Source organism: Pyxicephalus adspersus, chromosome 1 (genome assembly GCF_032062135.1).
Source record: "Pyxicephalus adspersus chromosome 1, UCB_Pads_2.0, whole genome shotgun sequence".
In the NCBI taxonomy this organism is placed as follows: Eukaryota; Metazoa; Chordata; class Amphibia; order Anura; family Pyxicephalidae; genus Pyxicephalus; species Pyxicephalus adspersus.
Window position 1 is genome coordinate 7,140,558 of NC_092858.1, and position 20,246 is coordinate 7,160,803.

General features: G+C 40.3%; 1 protein-coding gene across 1 annotated transcript in view; it reads right to left on the bottom strand.

Moving 5' to 3' along the window:
• The window catches only part of RAB30 (RAB30, member RAS oncogene family), a 96,166-nt gene extending 80,221 nt beyond the window's left edge, over window positions 1-15,945 (bottom strand). The window contains exon 1 of the mRNA XM_072401547.1: window positions 15,797-15,945. The gene's annotated coding sequence lies outside the window, so the exon portion shown is untranslated. The remainder of the gene's footprint in view (window positions 1-15,796) is intronic.
• Between the last annotated feature and the right edge of the window lie 4,301 nt (window positions 15,946-20,246).

Here is a 20,246-nt window from a genome sequence, read left to right on the forward strand (position 1 = left end):
ACTTTCCTTTTAAGCCTGCATTACAAGCGACGCCTTACTAAACACTGCACAAATCAATGCTAGCGTTCAGGCAGCCTGATGAATTGACTTAATCAATTCAGCAATGTTATTTGTCCTTTCCAGCTTACACAGAGCTCTCCGTGTGCTTATGTGAACACCAATGGCGGAATGCTCAGGGATGTGATTGTATCTGCTTTAATTATTTACACACTCACAGTAAGGAAAATGCTTTGGTCAAGCAATTGTAGGTGCGGAGGAAAACTATTCCTAGGACAGCAGTGAGGACCAGCGCGACAAAGTGGGTGGTGTACTACACATATGGGATGTAGGATTTAAGTCTCTATAACCATGGGAACTTTTTTGGCAGAAGTATTAGTGCCTTTCTTATTGACTAAACCCTGTGGAGATAGGAACAATCTTTTCCAGTGACAAGAGAATGAATAGGCACTGTACACGCAGTGCCATTCTGTTCTATGGAGAGGGTAGGGGCGAGTGGCACACTCTCTTCTATAGTCGTTACCACCAAGCTGGGTTGATGAATGATGTCGGAGGGCCACTATACACGTTAGATTTTCGCATAAGACAAGCATCTTGGGTAGCAATTATCTGGAGAGCGTACGAAGCTTGAATGTAGACCTGTCATCAGATATTAAATTGGTAGAAGATCACTGTCCTCTCCCTGACAAAGCCATCATCTACTTTTATCTACAGAAGGATGCAACCATGTTTTTTCAGCTACCATTATTGGTGGTTGGATGGCTCCAATGGGAGTCAAATCTGACTCAGATCAGAGCTATCCCAAACTCATGTTGGGACTTACAATTGGAACAATCCAAGTTTGTTTTGACATTACTATACCTGTCATTGGCAGGTGGACCACCAAATGATAACAGCTGTCGTTTGAGTACGTCATCTTCTAGCAGCTCGATAGGCTGCGCCCTATGATACCTGTCATTGACAGATGGACCACCAACAATGGCAGCTCTCATTTGATTATGTCATGGTTTGGCAGTTAGATTGGCTATACCATATTATATCTGTCATTGACAGATACAGCAGTCTGGCAACTGGATTGAATGAGCCCTACAATACTGGTATTGACCAATATACCAATTCTGACTCCGAATTTCCAAATTTCTCAACCAACCCAACCAGAATCAGAGTGCCTCTAACTACCATCCAGGTTCTGTACCTACTTCTTGGAACAAGATGATGGTCCAGACATGGCATGGTCACATAAATCATGGTGCCTGGGCAGCTCTTGGCTATGTCTCCAAATAATGGATGCTGATAAAAGTTACAAAGTGGCAGTTTGATTTATGCAGGGAGGAGATTGAGGAAACACATTTTCCCAGATGCAGCCAAATGATGATATCCTCTAAGGCAGGGGGGTCAAATCTGGCCCGCAACATTGGTTTTTTGGCCCCCAAAGGAAGCCTAAATATGAATTGCAGCTGGTCCGCCGCTGCATTGAAATTATGGCGATACTACGCATTTAGGCATTAAGAATGCACATATTTAGGATATATTGTCATCATAACTGTCTTTTTATTTTCGGAGACCATAATGGTTTCTCTGCATTTTTGGCATTTCTAAGCATATCAACCAAATGTTTAAATCATCAAGTCTTCCACAACTTCCCAATCAAAAACACACTACAACTTTTCAGCAACACCTGCCATTTTATTGCAATTTACTAAATACTAATGGGCTTTCAGCCTAATATATGAACAAACCCAATAACAATATTGAGACATCTGTTGCCTTAATAGTACAAGCCTGAGAGGCTTGATAAAAGAACTTCTGGGGTACAAAAATGCTGATATGTTCCATCCATCCTGGCCAGATTGTAATAAACTTATAGTGAAGTTGTGCCCACACTATGCACACTTTAGTATTTACATTAGGGGTCCTCAAACTCTGGCCTGAATGCCAATAGGGCTCACCAAGCTTTTGTCACATCACAAGTAACATTTTCCACCATGCCTGCAGCCATTTTTTCTTAGATCTAGCTGCAAAGAAAGGTCGGAATGGCTGGCCCTTGATTGCTTGTTGTTACAGGAATATGAGTGGGTCCAGGAGGGGAAGACAGTGCTCTTCTCTGCCTCCCTCCAGCCACTGTTGTTGCCATTTCCTGCATTGACATTAGTAAACAGTTTACTGCAAAAAAAGTGGCCAGGGTGCTGCGAGTATCTGGAATGACTTCCTCTGTAATAATTCTGTAATCTATATGGGTGTCCTGCTCCAGAATGAAACTTCTGCATCCAGCTTACCTCCTCCAGCATTACCCTCTCTATCCTGGCTGTCTCCTTCAGCATTATTCTCTCTATCCCAGGTGGCTTCATCATTATTACCCCCTCCATCAGGGCTGCCTCTTCCAGCTTTACCCTCTCTATCCTGACTAACTCCCACATCATTACCCTGTCCATCTTGGCTAGTTCCATCATCATTATCCTTTCCATCTCATCTGCCTCCCCCAGCATTACCCTTTACATCTGGGGTGTCAAACTCTCGCCGGTGGGCCAAATCTGGCCCGGGACGCCCTTTTTGGCCCCCAAAAGAATTCTTAATATGAACTGCAGCTGGCCCGCCGCTACTGCAATCCGTAGTAATAGCGGGCCAGCTGCAATTCATATAAAGTTTCTGTTCATATTAAGTTGCTGCGTGTACAATGCCGTTACTACAATTCCCAGCATCACTCACGTCTCCAGACCAGCGGCCTCTCTGCCTATGTGTGGCCCCCCATTTTATAGACGCAAGTGATGCCGGGAATTGTAGAAGCGGCACCACTCGTGTCTATTGAACAGTAACCTATGCGTGGACCCCGCGGAGTTTATACTGACAGGTAAATTCAATAATCAGTAATTATCAGGATTATTATTATCAGGAATTATCATAGAGCTATTGCTAAATTAATTGTTTTACTGTGCCAGAGAATGCAATGTGAAACCAAATGAATGCAGCAATTTATTTGGTTTCACGTTGCATTCTCTGGCAAAGTAAAACAAATAATCTCATTAAAAAGAAACAGGGATGAGAAGAGAAGAACATGAGAAGAGCATGAAGTAATATGCAGTGGATTGATCCAAATAAATTACTGCATGTTCTTCTCATGTGTTGTTTCTTCTTATAGCGATTGTTTTTTCAATAAATTTCAAGTTTGGCCAGCGACTTGGTCTAAGTTTTTATTTTTGGCCCTCTGTGTATTTGAGTTTGACACCCCTGCTCTACATCATAGCCTCCTCCTTCAGCATTACCCTCTCCGATACCGACTGGCTTCCTCATTATTACCTTATCCATTTTTGTTGGCCCCCTCATCATTACCCCTTTCATCTTGGCTGGCTCCTTCATTAATACCCTCTCCATCCTGGCTTCTTCCTCCAGCATTACCCTCTCCATCTTGACTGTCCTCTCCAATAAGATAAATAACTATCACCCCTGCAATTTCTGTGGGTGCATTGGTTTGTACCTATTGCTGCCTCTTGCAGTTTGGTTTGAGTTGCCAAGAGAAAAATAAAGATTGCTCATTTGATTTGAGGAACATGATGAAATTGTATTTAATATGGTTTGTTCCATGTGGGACATATATTAATAATCAAATATAATAGGCATAATATACCTAGACAAAATTATCAACATTTGTTTTTAATTTGACTTTTCAATGCAAAGTCAGGAACTCCCCTGAGTTTGCATGGAAACGAGACCCTTTGGTTAAAACTTTGATGACCTATTTACATGAAGTGTTATGTGTTCTTGTCCTTTAAGTCCAGGATGACATCAAAGGCCCAAACCGGTACCAAAAACATTTGTCTGTGAGATTAATTTTGATTTTGCACCACAGCTTTTACTTACCTAAGCAAGCAAACTATCTACATTAATGCAAAATTCCGAAACAGTGTTTATGTTGAAATCTCAATGGAACGTTATTTTGTGTTCTGGAACAGAGAGATAGAAGGTTCATTAGGCTAAATACCTCCCACCATATGGCCAGACCGACTTAGATTACTTGACAATACAGCCTTGAGGGGTTAAGTAGTTGCAGATTTCGTAGGCCGTCTGAGGAAATACTCAGAGCTCGGCCAAATGTGCAATACTGTTTACTTCGGAATGTTTCATGGAGAGGCACTGCCAGGAGATGTTTGTATTATACTCCATAAAACCTTTTTCTAGAACAAATTCGACTCATAAATCCGTTAGGAAGGCATTGGATGGAGGGGCTCTCCAACACAATATATATGTACAAAGCAGAGTTTGTTAAAAATGACAGTATAGTGTTTTTTCAGTGCATTCTGCTGTTTATCGCAGTTTACAGAAAGTTATATTTTTGATACTTTCACCTTTTGGCATGCTTGATCCTGCATGTTTTTGCTATTGTATTAAAACAGCCCTGCACAACTCCCAACTTCAGCCTTTTAGAAGAAACTAAACCTAAAAATAAATAATTGCAAGCAGGCAGATTGCCTCTTAGATTGCCTCTTAGATTGCTGGGAAAATGCCCTGATGTGGGTGTCAGTAAAGGAAAGAAAATGCTGTTGGCGACCACAAAACAAAAATAAAATGTATCGGTGCTGGTGGTCAATGAGAGGAAAGGGCCACATGGTAATTGTCACTGGGAAACATACAAGGTAGGAAAAGGAAGTTTAGGGGAAGGAAAAATTCCCCAGGATCAGTGGAAAAAATGGTCCTGGTGAAAAAAATAGGTCCCCATAAACATTAAGAGTTCGGATCAGCCCCTTTGTGTCCGGACCTTAATTCAGCCTGGTTTAAAAACTGGCAGTCAGGCAGGGCTTTAATGCAGAAAAGGACAGCTGATGTCCCAAACCCAAAAAGCATTCTTACCTGCCTGATTGGTCTTGGATTTGCATGCTTTTTCATTTGGGGACTTCCCATTTGGTTGCTTGGAATGAATGAACTCCTGAGCAGGAGTAACGTCATATTGGCCTGGCCAAAGATGGACAAAGAAGAGAAGACTGAGATGGAGAAGAAGGATGAAGATGGGGGTGCCGTGACGGAACGAGGACGAGTAAGTATTAATAGGGTTAAATTATGCTTTAACATTTAGACCCTATATCAGTCCTGCCTTTTCATTCACACCCAGATCAGTCCCACTTTAGACTCCTTTTGAGACCTCAGATCAGACCCCTTGAACTACTCTGCAAACCCTTCCACCCTTTTGCCCCCACAACCTCAAAGCCTTTCCTTGGCTCCTTGGCTTCCCGTGGCTCTAATCACGTACCATTACCATCCAATGACCGGACAGGTTTTCCCAACTCTCCTGTGGTCGGATACTAGCATCAGGTTCAGGAACGGATGTTTGGTACATTACCCCCTGGACCCTATAACCTTGGCCCTTGGCCTAAATTCTGGCCTAAATTCTGGGGCATTTACATGGAAATCAGGACATTTGGTTGGTATGGGGTCTGTCCTTTCAGGGTCAAAACAAAAGCAAGGACAGTTTGTGCTTCCAAATATGTTAAATACGTGCTCCACCACCACATTACCTTTCCACACCTTGTGTGTTTTGTATTGATGAAGGAAGCCAGCAGGAGCAACCAATTGCACAATGGTAGATGCAGGTTTGGGTAAATGTTTGGCACAGCCCCAAAGCCAACACTGGCCTTTATTAATATTTCAGAGTTCCAGGGGCAGAAGGGAGGCATCCTAAAATAGGAGCTGTATATAGTGTGCAGTATGTAAACATACAGACAGAAAACAGGATGATAGAAGGGGGAAGACCTTGTCAATCTGCTGCTTTTTTTACTGTTCATTGGGTAGGCTTGGGTGAGGGATTGGGAACGATGACACCATTGTGTTCAATGCCATTATCCTCCCGGCTGTGCTGTGAATGTTGGGGGAGGGATGGAAGGCATATATTTCTGGAATTCTGAAATCCTTTGGGAGGGTTTGCTTTAAGTTCATCATTAGGCCATGGAGCCATATAGCCCATCTCAGCCCAAAACAGTTAACTTACCTCTATCAAGTATGTATGTAGCTGTGTGGATGGAGTTTAGGTAGACATTGTAGGCCAATAGAGGTCATTTACAATAGGAATTTAGGCCTTCCAATGCATAATTCACTTAGTTTAGTGAATGTGGAGATAATTCACTTTGCAAAAAGTTATAAGGAAATTTAAAAAAAGGAGGATTTTCCTTGCACATCATTGGATGATTGAAGGCAGCAGAGTTTTCTCATTTACCAATGTAAGTGGCATATCCCTTGCAAGAAGATATTTCCCATTGTTAAGTGAACAGCCTATATTCCTTTATTAAATCAAACCCAATGTATTAGCACTCCGTTCTGTGCTTTATAAACTACATCAGCATGACACATACTATTACTGGTCATAGGAAACTTTTGTGTCCTGCGTCTGCCCACGCACCTAGCAACTTTTTTTTGTTAGTGTCTACCTACACAAGTAGTGAAATCTCATTTTCTTTTTTTGAGGGCCACTTATGTGCCCACACACAATGCAAACTGTTCCAGTTCTATGTAATTCAATAAGGTAGTCAGCCAATCAGAAATCCTATTTTACTAAAGATAATATATTTGCTAGACAGCGGTATGGGAGCGGTGATTGGAGAAGTCAAAGAGGTGACTTTGCCCTTGTTTAAGAGAAGGCATGAGCACGTTGATGGCTTCCCATTACATTACATCTGCTTAGTTATAAAAAAAATTCTTGCAGGTAGCGATGAACAAGGAAGCAGCCTATGACCAAAAGAGCTTTGTATAATCCTTGTTCTTGCTCATATGTCACAGGACCATTTGTATGAGCATCCTCACCCTCTGCATAAGTCACTGAGTCAATGAATTTCATTACACTATGGGTGTTGAGCAGTAAATTTCATTAGGGGGCCAATATGGCGGCCGTAGAGAGTCACATAGCTGGGCTTTCATGTCATGGCCATTTTTTTAGTTTAAACATTTACATTAAAATGCATCATTTCACATAAAAACACTGCACTCAGCCAGCTTTGTTTGCAATCCAAATGCACCACAATAGGATATGTTTCTTTCAAAGAAACATAATGCAAAGGCATGTTGAAAGCAGCCTTTGAAGCCAATGGAAATCTGCTGCAATGAGTATGACACACATCTGAAACACAGAAAAATCTACTTCCATGTACAGAAGCTCTATAGTCCAAACTGGTGACTCTTGGATGGCTAACACCATGTTGACCACAAATCAGTGACGACCATAGCTGCCTCCTTGTAATAAGCGGTTAGTGGGCATTAGCCAAGTGGTCCCAATTACACATGACTGCACCATAGGGCTTTACTTGCACTCATTCACAGCCTCCAGGGGTCCGAATAAGGAAAACTAAACCCGTGCTACTCACCTATATCTGTTCCATCAGTTGGCATCAATCTTCCTTCTTTTCTGATGCCAACTTGATTGACCATGCTGGGATGATGTAACTATCACGCATGTGTATAGGAGTTCATTCATTATCAGCTCACGCAAAAGAAGCCCTGGCAACTGCCACTCAGCTTCTTTGACAGTTCCCTGGAGCCATCAGGCAGGTAATATAGATTACTGCAGAAGGGATATCGCCTGTTCCTTTCTGCAATAACGACCTGCCTGATCTTCTATTATCCAAAGTGGAGGGCACTAAAACTTTGACCGCTTTATTTTTAGTCACTGTGCATTCCTGCTTTCTGCACTTTCCTGTCGCTTTGCACACAGCCTTTGACAGACCTAAATTATGCAGGGCCAAAGGACCTGGCACTTCTTAGGGACCCCTGTGTGCTCCAGCACATAGACACCTTGGCATATGTGCCTCAGCGAGTATATGAAATAGCAATGTGCTGGCTCTGCTACACAAACAGCCAATTAAAAATATTCCCTGCTGTTGGAGACGAGAAACCTATTCCTGAGATTACCTCCAACGCTGACAGCAAGGTGGGGGGGGACACAGAGCAGTAAAGCTGACAATATTCTGACTATTTTGTAAGGCAGCCAAATTGATTTCAGCTTACTGGATCCAGCTCAGAAAAAGGTAAACTGTGATTGGGTGCAGTGGCTTTCCTATTCTATGTCTTATTTAAAGACTGCATGGAAATTTTGTGACTTGCTACAGACCTCTCATTCTCTGAATTAAAAAAGTACAGGTTACCTGTAACATTTCATCCCAAATGTAGCCTCCAAAAAAATGGGCGTCCTCCACAGAATGGTCCTGCAGCCGGTCTGGATTGAGGGTATGGATATAGATTGCTAGCATATTATGTGATAGTACAGCTGTGGGTAAGAGCACTTCCTAAGTAAGTGGTCACCAATTTTACAGTCCAAGTAACAATGTCAGTACTGACACATTGGGCCTGATTTATTAAAGTTCTCAAAGACTGGAGAAGATAGAGTCTCATAGGAGAATGTGGGTGATCCAGCAAACCTGGAATAGATTTGGCCCAGTATTAAAAACATTTGACAACTGATAGGAAATGATTTTCAAGAAATCCATTCTAGGTTTGATGGATAACTTAGGTTCTCCCATGATAGTCTATCTTCTCCAGTCTTTGATAAATCAGGCCCAAAGGGAATTTATTTCAACAAGTCTAATGCTAATGATCAGCCACTGCAATGAATTCCAACCAGGGATCTACCAATGAACTTTTGGAGTTCAAAGCAGATTTTTTTTCTTCTCCATGTGTTGTGGCGTGATGGTAAGAAGTGTGCACAATTCCTTTCATGTGGTCGGCACCCTACTTCACAGCAATAAATGTCTATGGCGGGAGCAAATAAATAAACTGGACCTAAAGGCCTTGATTGCTGATCAAAAATTCAGTGCTGTAAAGCATGCAGACTGATCCTCTCATTCAGCACAAATCACAAATCCAAGAATCTGGTCCTCTAGACAAGTAGCCAGCACTGTAAGGAACTTGCTGTATTACGTTCTCCAGGAAACAAAGTAATTGCATCTCTTGGAATATATATTTTATTAGCCCTTGCAGACTTATATTGGCTCTATTAATACTTAATTGAAGAGAAGATGGCAATGTTTCTAACAAATAATGAGAAATTTGTCTGGATAAGATTGTGAAAGAGAGTAAAATAAGGAAGGGAGAAGTTAAAAGAAGAACATGGTGGATGAAGGACATTCCTTCTGTAGATATCCAAAAGCCAGTAGACTGTTGGTAGGTGCTGCCATCTTGGATGTGATTTCAGTGGCACCTACATATTCAGAGCTGACACTCTATAGCAGATTTTCTTGACCTTTATAACATGGGGGAACCGCTAAAATGACTTTCAGGGAATCCCTTCTATAAATACTATATCTACAGCTCACAGAATATTAGCATGGTGATCAATGGGAAGAATTCTTTTTTACGTTGCTGGCAATTGGGACGAATGTCACCCTTACAGATAGCCAAAAAGATCATGGGATTCACTTAATCTGACCTGAGAAGCACAAACTGCTCATTGCTCAAGGACCCCTAACAACCTCTAGAGCAGGGGGTCTTAAACCGGGGGAATGGGTACCAAACGCTGGGGGTATGGGGCTCAATCTCTAGGTACTGGTAGTACTGGGTAGTACGTGAATAGAACGCGATAAAATCTTCAAGAACATTCAACATTTTCTGCAAATACTTGTATTTAATTATACACGTGTGTATTTACTACAACTTTCATTTTAAATGTAAGTGTAATATGTTTTAATTGTATTATTTAAATTTAATGAATGTATATTTACTGAACAAGCATTTATTTACTCGTTTGTTGGCAATGTACGTATCTCAAAGATTCTAGAAGCGCGTTTTGCATTGTATATAAAGACAGCAACTGTGAGCCGCCATTCATTCTGTATTTGACTACCGCTGTATACATGGTGCTTTTTGCACTAACATAATATTCAACATACATATAATACAACAGTGTAATAAACAGTGTAATACTCAACTGTAAGAAGTAAAATTATTGGTTTATAATCTGAAACAGTTGAATCAGTTATATGTACAATATAATGAAGTTATATTGTAAAATAGTTGTAGCTGTTTGTATATTTGTCATTTTTAATTTTTTCATTTTGCTTTTTGTAAATAAATACGATAAAGTTATCAATGCTTAGGATTTTATTTCATGTTCTTTTCCTAGTTCTCCATATCTAAAGTACAGTAAATTCAAGCTGTTGATGTATTTGGAAGTCATACTGGCAACTAATATAAGGAATGGTGATGATTATTTCGACAGACAAGTAAAGAGGGTATGGGACCACATTGGATAATCCATCGTCTGGAGTCATCAGAAAGTTAAGAACCCCTGCTCTACAGGAACCTTGGATGAGAAACACTGATCTATAGTATTCACCATTACTCCTCCTAGCAGGACTGCCATCAGAAACTTCTGGGCCTCATACTAGGTAAACGTCAGCTACATAAACGGTTATGTAGGGTGGTCAGGGTAGGGGTGGAGGAGCTGGACCTGGTCATGCAGCAATTTGACATTAGCAAAAGACGAGAAGACAATATGATGAAAGGAAGGATGGAGCTGTGCTATGGAACGGGCTATATTCAATTGTTCCATCAAGTTAAGGCCATATCGTAAGAAAATGGGTTTGACTTTAGATATCTTAATTATTGACAGGTTCTCTTTAACTGGCATTTGAATACATTAGGTATGATGGGGACATTAGACTATAAGCTCCCCTGGGTCAAAAACTGACGTGGTTTCCTCTGTTCAGAGCAGTTTGGAATAAGTCAATGCTATGTAAATACGAGAAGGAAATAATTCTGCAAACAAATGGAAAGCTGCACTGTTAGCATTCCGTAGACAACGGCTTGGTAATGAACACAGCTGTGTTTACTGTTCTTTCACTTTAGTAGGCCATTTAAATGTCTTACACTTTAAAAACCTTTGCAAAAATCACAAAATAAACACAATTTATAAAGTTGCTTCCCTTTATCACATCCAAAATATTGAAAAAGTGTAAGTACATCTCATGGAGATGCCGAGAAGTATTCCAAGGACACGTTGCCGTAGAAGTCCTCAGAGCTGATATCTGATGCCTTTATGTGTCATTGTGACATAATGTCAGGATAAAAAAGACAAGACGGTGTGAAGAAACAGAATAGTCCATCTGGAGATCGGGAAGAGGGACACTTTTTATTCATAGCATGTAGTTAATTGACCTTGGCACACTCACATAAATACGCAAAAAGTGAATGGTTAAACCAAAACTTTAATTTTTTTATAACTATTTCTTTTATATTCTCTGCTCCCAATAACAAATTGAATAATTTAGAGGCGAGATAAAGGGTTACTGCAAAATATGATTTTGTTCCACAAGTTCCACAATACATTTTATATAACAGTGTATATATCTAAAGAAGGACAACTGAGGAGGACAATCGGACAGTGAGAATTGGGTCTTGAAGAGGGACAGTCCCTCCAAATCAGAGACAGTTGGGGGGTATGAAGAGGGACAGTCCCTCCAAATCAGAGACAGTTGGGGGGTATGAATAAGGACAGTCCCTCGGTATGAAGAGGGACAGTCCCTCCAAATCAGAGACAGTTGGGGGTATGAAGAGGGACAGTCTCTCCAAATCAAAGACAGTTGGGGGTATGAAGAGAGACAGTCCCTCCAAATCACAGTCCAGGCCCAACGGGATTGAGTTAAATGCATTTGGCTATTAAACTGGTAAAAGCTGAGGAGTTCTGCTCCATATCTGATTGCCAGAATAACCATGTCAAATTTGAACTAGCCAGGCTAAAAAATTACATATCAGGTGGGAAGTTGTTGGTATGTACCAATGGTGTGCCAAAAATTCCTCCCCAATATGGAACCTCAGACATGTACAGTGAGTATATCTCAATGTGTTCTCATCAAAGCAGCTCTCCATTCATCCCAGAATGCAATAAGTGTGTCTCGGTGGCCTGATAGGTGTGTGCATTGCATTGTGCGATGAATACTTAAAGTCCTAAAAAAAAATTTAAATCTGAACTATGTGTGATGGTATCTCTTGTGCAGGATATGTACTGGTTCCCTTGCTGTAGGACAGGTTCTCTTAAAAAATAAATCCAATCCATTTCTCCAATACTGATATGCAAATTAGCCGATCTCACACCCAAATGGGCTGTGCCCACCTTGCTACAAGATTATTGCCAATCACTGGCACAAGGCGATGTCTGTGCCAACCTCCCCTAACAGCAACTTTAAAAACAGTGACCACATTTCCCCTATTTTTTTCATAGAAATAGTTGAATTTGTGAACCTGGCTGTTACATTTAGATACAAACTCTCCCTAATGCAGTCCTTTCATTAAATCAAATCAAAGTATTTATTGTGATGCCAATCAAGGCTACAAAAGAAAACCAAGGGCAAATCTCTACGGCATAAAAAGTGTTTCTGCAAATCAATTGCAAGCCACAGCTTTAAAGCATTACAATGCATTTGGAATATATATGAAAGGTCCTTTGCAGGGGATATCATAGCAATAATAATAAAACGGTATCATTTCCAGGCAGATAAAGTCAGAGGGGCCACACAGGACCTGAACTCTGCCTAAATATCAGAGATGAAGGATGAGCATGTAACAGGAAGAAAGAAATCTCCATACAGTGTGATCAATATTCTCACCAATGGATTGCTTTATGTATCATTTATTAGTAGTCAGTTATTTCTATGGATCCTTTGCAGATGATTTGGTTGTATTGGACCCAACAAGCACAGCGCACAGAACCACATGTGACCAATATCCATGTGTTATATACTAGAACAGTCTTTCCCAACTTTTTTAACATGGGGAACCCTTGGAATAACTTCCGGGTCGTCCTCAACTGGGGTTCCTCCAGAGATTGCTGGGGTCAGGTCACTTTAGGTGACACCAATGATCTTTTTGGCTATCTATATCGATGACATTCATCCCAAAGGCCAGCAATGTACGAGTAATTCTTCCCACTGACCACCACACTAATATACTGTGATCTTTGGGAATAGTATTTATAGCCGGGGTTCCCTGAAGACCTGAAAGTTATTTCAAGGGTTTCCCACTGTTAAAAAGGACAAGAAAGGCTACAATCTGCCACATCTTATATAAAAAGTATAGTCATCATCATGGCTGATATCATCATTTCAAATAAAATACATGCCAATGATTTCCAGGATCAATATCTACAATCCAAAAGCTTCATACCATTACCTTCTAGGAGGGCTGCCACATATTACACTGCCATGGCATGAGCATATCAGATAAAAAAGCAAAGCACCTTTTAGCACAATGTATAAAGGCAAAGGACACACCCCCTGTCACACCCCCTACATAAAACATAAATAAACAAAATCTGATTGGATGAAGCCACAAGTGTTTTCCCTCCCACACAGCTTTACCTTTAGACTGTTTATCAAAAAAGAAAACAAATGCAATTAAATGGATGAAAGGTTTAGCACAGGTTAACACTTTTGATAACAGGACAATTTCATAGACATCTATATATAAAAGAAAAAATGAGTAAGAAACGGGGCAGGCGTTTGTTTTTTAGAAAAGAGACAGTTGGGAGCTTTATACCGAATTAGGGGTCTGATTTATTAAAGCTCTCCAAGGCTGGAAGGATTACACTTTCATCAGTGAAGCTGGGCGATCCAGCAAGCCTGGAATAGATTTCTTAAAAGTCATTTGATATTTGTTAGCAAATGTTTTTAATCCTGGACCAGATCTATTGCAGGTTTGCTGGATCACCCAGCTTTACTGATGAAAGTGTATCCTCCACCATTGGGCCTGATTTATCAAAGCATCGGCACTATGTTATCTTGAGGTAGGGACCCTACACGGCCCCAAAACGCTGGCTTTCAAACATGGTGTCCTGTGCGTTGGAGTGCCGGCTACTTTGTCTTTTGTTTAACCAACTTAATAAAGCTCTCCAAGACTGAACAAAACTGTCATAGGAGAACCTGGGTGATCATACAAATCTGCAATGGATCTGGTTCAGGATTGGTATCATTTAGCTAATAGCAAATAATTTTTAGGACCAGTCCATCAATCCAGGGCCACATCCATTCCATGGATCACCCATGATAGTCTATTTTCTCTTTATTGACCTTTAATAAATCATGGCTATTTTATCTATTTTATTAGAAAAGTAATGTCATTTAATGTAACAAACTTCTCAAGGATAATAATGGTAAAAAAATACTGTGATTGTAATATCAAAAAAATAATGGTAAAATGAGCAATATGCAGAACCAGGCACTGAAAAGGACAGATACAAACTTACACTACTTATATATTATTATTGTTATAAATCTTCTTCAAAGTAAATCATATAATAACAGCAACAATAACAACAAACATCAAAAAATATTGTAACATTGCTTCAATAAAATTACTGTAAGGTGATCACGGAATCAGGGACAAAAAAAAGTTTTGGGTACAGCCAAGGTTCCTATAGATTACATTGTCATCATTATAATCAAAGCATAATGATTCCCCAATATTGATGATAGTAATGATATTAGTGGGAAATTGGTAAAAATGTGTAATATTGGTAAAAACTGATTGTGATGGGAATGCATGGACAAAAACTTTCAGGGATGGTCAGAAACTACAATCAACCTAAAGCAGTGATTGTCAACCAAGTTTCCTCCAGAGGTTGCTGGGGGTTCCTTGAGAAATGGCCAATTTGTGCCTCTCAGCTCAGTTTAAGTGACACCAATAATCTTACTGATTATCTGTAAGGATGACATTTTTCCCAATGGCCAATCTCTTAGATTGTAAGCTCTTTAAGGCAGAGCCCTCTCCTCCTCCTGTGTCGCTGTTTGTACCTGTCTGTCACTTGCACCCCTATTTATTGTACAGCACTACGTAATATGTTGGTGCTATAAAAATATATAATAATAACACTGACCACCATACTAATATATTATAGAATAATATAAGGTAATATAGATATTATTTATTACTAGTTATTATAGAAGGCGTTCTTCAAGACCTGAAACTTATTTCAAGGGTTCCCCCATGTTATAAAGGTCAATCCAAACCCTTTATTTGTTTTTTTTTGCTTTATCCGTTTATATGTTGCTATATTATCAATAATAATAATTAAATATTATTATTTATTATTATTATTAAACAGGCTTTATATAGCGCCAACATATTACGCAGCGCTGTACATTAAATAGGGGTTGCAAATGACATTCTAATACAGACAGTGATACAGGAGAGGGTATAATAATTGCAATATAAAAAAATAATGCAAAGTTGGCCAATGTACAAAACCAGGGACGTCAATTTACAGGTATGGTTGGAACCTACGATGCACCGACACCTTCCCGCGTGTTGGGTTATTTATAAATAATAATGATGATGATGATGATAATAATAAAACAAACAAAAAAAAAATACAAAAATAAAATTGCAACATTGTTTTAATAACAAGCCAGGGACAGATTTGATTGGCCCCTCCAATCCACCATCACCCTCTGATATATTTGATGAATATTATTATTATTTTGATTGTTATTATATGATATTGATTATCAATCATGGACCCAATGGCTGCATCGGCCGGCCATAAAGCGCGTTGGCTGCAGATTTAGGTGTAGGAGCCTCAGGATATCCAGATGTTGAAGCTTCTGAGGATTCCCAGCTGCCTGGGGTTTGATTCCGCAGCCAGCAATATGCGATCAGGTACCCTGTATTATAAAATATATACACACAGCATTGCAGAGGGACCAGCCAGCTGACTGCTTTTAAGTTGCCAAGCATCCCAGTGGCCAGTCCTTATGCCTTGGCAAGGATGTGAGCACAGCAGATTTACAGGACAACTTTGCACTGATCCTATAATGAAAAATAAAATATAATGGCTTACCTTGAGAAGGAGCATACAATAAAATGGGGTGTGTGCAGCTGTAGTCAGCAGCTCATCAGTTGGCTGGGGATGGATGCAGGCAGCAGCAGGCTTTCTCTGCACAGGCTCCATGCACAATAAAAGGCACTGGAGTTCTCCCTGCTTTTCTTATCATGACATCATTCCTCAGGACAGCAGGCCAATAGACATGCACAGGGAGATGCCTGGAGCCCAGGGGATTATGGGAGATGTAGTTCTGGCAGAACAGCAGATCCATTAGACTCTATTGGATCCAAGGGGGCTCAGGGACTACAAATTGCTAGGGAGGTGCTGCACAGGCTGCAGGGGGAAGGAGGATGGCTTGGAGCTGGGAGGGAGAAGGGGGAATAAGGCTCAGAAGTTTCTCATCACTGCAGGGAAAGAATGTAGCTAATATGTCACAAATGAGAAAAATGTAATGTGTTTCTTATAAACTGTGTAAATAAACCAAAGCAAGGGGCTGCAAAAAAAAAAAAAAAGACGCTTGAGGGAATTGCTATGTGATGGAGAAATTAAAAGCAGATTGTGAGTTAAAAAGTAACTGTTAAAAAGAAAAAGGAAAAGAAACAGCATGCCAAGGCTTCGCTGCAGCTCCCATTTGAGTCTATTCAGTTGGATCATCAGGTAATGCTTTATGAATTTTTTTAAAGGGTGATTATTCCAAACATTTAATGGGAAGTATTTATTTATTTATGTAAAAAGTGCATCTCACCCATTCTGCTTCCCAAGTTACTTGAGCTTGTGCCTCACTTGCTGCAGATTCTAATGCACATTGTGAGAAGTTAACAGTGTGCAGTGACATCAGAGGAAGCAATTTTAGTCCAGGAGAGGATGCTGTACAACTGTGCAAGGCTGGAGGGCAAATTAAATGAAGGGGAGACTAGAGAGAAGATTTATTAAAGGGAAGGCTGGTGGGCAGAATTAATGAAAGGAAGGCTGGGAGGCAGAAATAATTAAGGGGAGCCTGGAGGGTAGATTTAATGAAGGGAAGGCTAGGAGGCAGATTTATTGAAGGGGAGACTGCAGGGTAGATATACAATAGTGTAGTTTTAATAAACGGAAGGCCAGAAGGTAACATTAATGAGTGGAAGTCATATTTAATTAGAAGAAAGCTGGAAGGCAGATTTGATAAATGTGAGATCAGATGGCAGTTTTAATTAAAGGCTGGAGGGCAGATTTAAAGAAAGGAAGGCTGGAAGGCAGAAATAATTAAAAGGAAGGCTGGGTCATATTTAATGAAAAGAAGGGTGGAGGGTAGATTTAATGAAGGAAGGCTGGAAGGCAGAATTATTAAAAGGAAAGCTGGGGCAGATTTAATGAAAAGAAGGGTGGAGGGTAGATTAAATGAAGGGAGGACAGGAAGGTAGGATTAATAAAAGGAAGGCTGGGGCAGATTTAATAAAGGGAAGGCTGCAGGGAAATATAATAAAGAGAAGGCTGGTAGACAGGTTTATGGGAAGGCTGGAGGGAAGATTTACTGAAGGGAGAACAGGAAGGCAGAATTAATAAAGAGAAGGCTGGAGGGCAGGTTTATTTAGGGGTGGCTTGGGGAAAGATTTAAACATGTTGAAGAATAATGAGCAATTGACACTTCAAGATATGAGCTATGCAAGGTCCCCCTGCTGCACACTGTGGTATCTTCTATTGGCCCTAAAGCAACATAGGGATCAGTGGAAGGAACCACAGCACATGGGGGGAGGCAGGTATCGGATACTTTTAGAAGTGTAGGAAGATTGTGCAGCAGGCTTAGCTCCTAAAGAAAGCCAAGATTGGTGCAAAGACAGAAAATATTTTTTTTTTCTCTGCAAGGTGAACGCTTGCCTTTTTTTATCCACCAATAAATATAAAACAGTTAAAATGTAGCATTTTACTTGCCTGTGACCATGTTATGGAAACCTCCATTCACTTCCTATCCCTGTGACACTAAGTCAAAGAATATGGGGAACGGACATCACTGGGCCAGGAGAGCATTGTCTGCCAATACTACAATGGCAATAAAAAATACCAGAAGCTCTAACTCTTCAAAATGTTTTTCCCGGAGTTCAGCTTTATTTAAAGAAATGGTAAAGCTAGAGTACAGTTATTAAAGAGACCCTGTCACTAGCATACAGGTAGAATAAATGATTTATATTAGAAGCTTGCATGCAGTGTGCTAATATAGAAAGAGTCAATTCTCCAATGTAGCCCCTTCCCTCCTTGTATGTCATAGCTTTCTCCTCTCCTGGGATTGTCTAATTACTTTCTGTGCTGGTCCGGGTCCTCGGCCCATCCCCTCCCTATTAACCCTTTTTGTAGTTTCCAGGAAAGGAGCAAAAGTGAATAATGTAGAGAGTCACTTGAGTGACAGCTGAGTCTGCTGAGGCTGCAGATTTCACATCCAACATGGCGGCACCCAGTAGCAGTCCCATGGCTTTTGGATGTCTACACACGGGAGGATTTTCAGGTAAATAACATAGCTAACAACCAGGAGAACAAAAATGATCACTCCGGATGAAAGTATCATGGGATCTTTGATCTAAATGGCCTGGCAAGATTGGGCAACTTTTATTTCGACCATTTTCACACCGATGTGTTGCAGTGCATTACCACAGTGCACGTACGGGGTTGTGGCGTGTTTAAGGGGCAATTCATTTTGACTTGTACCCCAATGCACTAAAGCATTGTTCCTTTGAATGGACCTGTGGGGCGCTGCATTGGTAAAAACTGTGCAGACCCAATTTTAGTGCCATGGTGCACTGGCAACTCAGTCAGATCAATGGGCTATGTCAACAGGACACATGGTATTTTATGACCTGATTGATACTTATCCAGATGTGCAAAATGACCGTAATATCTATGATTTGCCTAAAACTAATCCGAATTCTGCTGTTCTCTATCCTGAATGGATCAGACAAGCTGGGTTATACCTTTCAGCAGCTTTGGGCCTCTTCTAGCTGGCATTGCCAGGATACAGACAGACGTGTCAAGTAACCAAGTCTGTATACCTGCTGTGTCCATTAGGATGGGACTCCCAGTACTTTTCCAAGTTTGTACACCTGCCGTGCCTACTATAGAGAGCTTCTACCACCCTGTGTTGTGTTTCTGGGTCTGCACACCTTCTGTGCCCATTATGAAGAGTTCCCACCACCCTGTGTCGAAGTCCTAGGTCTGTACTCCCGCTGTGCCCATTATGATGAGGCATTCGCACCACCCTGTGTTGAGTACCCAAATCTATACACCTATACAATCTATACACCTATACAATCTACAACCTATACACCTATATAATCTATACACCTATACACCTGTACAATCTATACACCTATACACCTATACACCTCTACAATCTATACACCTTTAAACTCTATACACATAAACACTCTATACACCTATACACTCTATACACCTATACACCTATGCAATCCATACACCTATACACTCTATACAATCTCTACACCTATACACTCTATACACTATATACACTCTATACACCTATACACTCTATACACCTATATAATCTATACACTCTCTATACACCTATACACTCTATACACCTATACAATCTATACACCTATACACCTATACACTCTATACACCTATACAATCTATACACCTGCTGTTTTTTCTATCCATACTCGTCTGAGTTCTCTGTTCATATAATCTTTAAGGGGTTATTAACCAGTCCCAAAGCATATAAATCAGCAAGCAGAGAGGAAATGGCCACCAGTATTGCTAAAAACTCCTCCAGCTGTTACTGAGCACAATTAACATTTCTAGATTTCCTATAAAATACCAAATCTTCACCTTTGGAGTTCAGGTTCGCTTTAATATCATTAGCTCATACTGCATACCAGGTATTGCACACCTACTTAGTTTTGGAGATAGGAAAGAGCTAAAAGTTTTCACAGACCATGAAATATGAAAATGATTGGTCAAACAGATGAGTATGTTTTCCAAATCTACGTTTCCTTTATATTTTCAAAAGGATAAATAGAAAAATGTAGAGGCTGGATGAAAATTTGCTGCAAAATACATTCTATAAGGATATATATATCAACCCAAACCAAGGAGGAAAGATTGACAGAAGCACCTACAGAAGAGGAACATTAACTCCAGATCAGGCAAAGTTGAGAGATCCAGCAAACCTGCAATGGATTTGGTCCATGATTGAAAACATTTGATAACAAATAAATTTCTTTTAGGAAATCCATTCCAGGTTTGCTGGATCATCCAGGTTCACTGATGAAAGTGTATCCTCTCTAGCCTTGGAGAGCTTTAATAAATCAGGTCCAATGTAGCAAAGTACAATGAAGGATTGTACACACAATTAAATGACATTGACATATAATAAACGGGGGACACAGAGGAGCACCCTGACCCATCTGAAATGGCATATAGAAGGTTAAGAAGAGTTTTAATAAATTAGCTCTCATGCCATGATGTACTGAATGAA